At 45.3% G+C, this 2,117-nt stretch overlaps 1 long non-coding RNA gene across 1 annotated transcript; it reads right to left on the reverse strand.

The window, feature by feature from the left end:
• Positions 1 to 216: 216 nt before the first annotated feature.
• On the reverse strand, positions 217 to 1,796 carry LOC103011184 (uncharacterized). Its single transcript, XR_449783.1, has 3 exons — positions 1,636 to 1,796; positions 666 to 760; positions 217 to 339 (listed from the first exon to the last, which is right to left on the reverse strand). It is a non-coding gene; the product is annotated as an uncharacterized LOC103011184 (long non-coding RNA).
• Between the last annotated feature and the right edge of the window lie 321 nt (positions 1,797 to 2,117).

Consider the following 2,117-nt stretch of genomic DNA (forward strand, 5'->3'; position numbering starts at 1 on the left):
GAAGGAAGGGAGCAAAAAGAAACAAATGTATCATTATTGCCCCAAGATGATGCCCCCAACTTCTCCTCCTGGTTGTCTCCAGTTCGTTCTCCCAGACCCACCAGGATGTCCTGGTCCCCAGCCCTTTCCCCCAGAACAGCTTACTCCCCACTCACTGCTCTCTGAGCCCCACAATGGTGCAGACTACATTGCCCCGTTTTGGATGGATATGTGGGCTTGGCCATGAACTTCTCCAGGGTGGGCCCTCCGTGCTGGCCTCTGACCTCCCTGCAGGCTTCACTCCAAGCCCTGGTCCATGGGCATCAATTAGTGTTGATGGAATTTACATTGTTCAGAGTCCTTCAAAATAGAAGAAGAGAGGATCCTTCATGTCCACCTTTCCCTCCCTACCTGGGACCCCCTGTGAGTTCCAAGGGTCTTCTGACTACCCCTCCCACCCCCACGTGCCTCCAAGGGTGCATTGCCAAGTCCACTGAGCACCTACTATGTGCTAGACACTGTTCTGGGCACTGGAATTGGCCCACAGTGACAAGCCCAGTAAATGGCAAAGACAAGGATTGACCCCAGCCTTCAGATGCCATATCTGATACTGACCCCAGATCCTCAGACCCCAGACCCATCAGTGATTAAATTCATGGTTTTGTTAGAGTCCCCGCAGCACTCACAGTTAATTTCTCCAATGTGATTGTTCTAAAGTCTACGGCAATTTACTTCACAGCTGCCCTTCACTGTTCTTGGTTCTTCCTTGACCGAATAAACCCTTAAGGTAACAAGCAGAAGAAATGAGGGAATATAGGTCAGATCTCATCTGAACCTATAAAGCCAAGATGGGGATTATTACATTACTTCATGGGCTAAGTAAAAAAATTATGCATTTTAAACTATAATTATAAGACATCTTTCATGATAAATATATAATGGCTTATGAATGGTTTCCTTCAAATAATGTCCCTGTTTCCAAAGAGATAGAACTTTAATTCACAAGTTTGCTTGTCTGACTTTCTAATGTACACACCCTGCCAATTAACATCTGCAGAAAGCAAGGATTTTTCCATTAGTAAAGTCCCTGGCCCCATGGAATGCGCATTCTGTTAGGGGAAGTTAGAAAATGACAGGTGCTCAGGAAAAAAATAAAGCTGGGAAGGGGGATGGGGTAGGTTTCTGAGGGGGAGAGGATGAGACTTGAAGGAGATGAGGGAGGGAGTCACTGACAAAGCATCCCAGGCACAGGGGACCAGAGGTGCAAAGGCCCTGAGGCAGAACAGAATTTTTGACAGTCCTGAGGTACAGGACTAGGCAAATGGAACTGGTGGGAGGGAGTCATGTAGGGCCTTGTAAGCCAACATAAGTACTTTGGTTTCTACTCCAAGAGAAGTGGTGAGCCATTGGAGGGTTTGGAACAGAAGATGACATGTTCTACCAGGATGAGTCTGGCCGCTGTGTTAGGAACAGACCAAAGTTCTAGCTGCACTCACTTGAATTCTCTTGAAGCCTCTTGAAACATTGTTGTTATTGCTATTAAATATTATTCATATTAATAACCATTGTGGAACTTGGAACTTGTGGAACTGTCCAAGACTGAGCTCTGAATAACCATTTTATCTGGGCCCAGAGGGACAGGAAGGTGGCACAAACCTGGAAACCGAGTTTTGGGATTATTCACCATCTTCAAGGTCAGCCAGCATTCAAAGTCACCATAGCAACAGCTCCGACGCTTCCTGACACTGAGGTCCACAGCCCTCCTTGCTGCTAACAGTCGCTGGAGGGCCCTGCCTTGGGCCTAGTGTATCGCTTTGTTTCTTCTGTCAGACAAATTTGGAAAATACTGCTTTAATACAAAATGTTCCCATTTTATGGCATCCTAAATATGTCTAATTATCTCCAATTGTACTATGAAATTCTCAAAAACATCTTCACAAAATGAATTCAACTGTGCCTGACTATAACTTATAAATGCATTCCAAATAGGACTTTTAGTAGTAGGCAAATTGGGGACAAAGTCAATGTCCTAAAAATTCAAACTAAGGCTTTAGAAAAAAGGGGGGGTCACTGCTTATAGCAGTTCATGCTAACCCCGAATTGTTTTCCCAAGGGCCTGTCTGTCATCTGTGAACTTA

Source organism: Balaenoptera acutorostrata, chromosome 19, assembly GCF_949987535.1.
Source record: "Balaenoptera acutorostrata chromosome 19, mBalAcu1.1, whole genome shotgun sequence".
Taxonomy (NCBI): domain Eukaryota; kingdom Metazoa; phylum Chordata; class Mammalia; order Artiodactyla; family Balaenopteridae; genus Balaenoptera; species Balaenoptera acutorostrata.